This window comes from Sinocyclocheilus grahami, unplaced genomic scaffold (genome assembly GCF_001515645.1).
Source record: "Sinocyclocheilus grahami isolate Dianchi unplaced genomic scaffold, SAMN03320097.WGS_v1.1 scaffold2365.1, whole genome shotgun sequence".
Lineage (NCBI taxonomy): Eukaryota > Metazoa > Chordata > Actinopteri > Cypriniformes > Cyprinidae > Sinocyclocheilus > Sinocyclocheilus grahami.
This window is the reverse complement of record NW_015507544.1, coordinates 41916-42393: the sequence shown is the minus strand read 5'-3', so window position 1 is coordinate 42393 and position 478 is coordinate 41916.

Genomic DNA, 478 nt, shown 5'->3' with positions numbered 1-478 from the left:
ACTTTTTTTCTCAGAATTGCATGATATAAACTCACAATTGCGAGAAATAAAGTCAGAATTGTGAGATAAAAACTCGCAATTACATAATTGTATTTTTTATTCAGTGGCAGAAACAGGCTTTCATACAGAACAGCAGGAAAAAATGCAAAAATAAATAACTGTATAATCAGGGATAATTAGGATTGCAAATAAAACGGACGTTTTAACATATAGCCAGTGTTAATAATTTCAGTGTTTGATATTAAAGACATTTTCTGTTATAGTTGGCCGATGAGTAATTTAGGATTTTCACACTGTGACAAAACCAGACGAGAAGCGTTGATTTAGGAAACGAGCCACAATGGCAGGAAAATGACACATTTGGCTGCTCTCACACACACACTCGTGGTCTGACCCTGCGTGACCTCTGACCCGTGCGTTCGGCAGGGTCACGGTCTGTCTTAGCGCTTAACGATTACAGTAATGAATGCAGACAGAC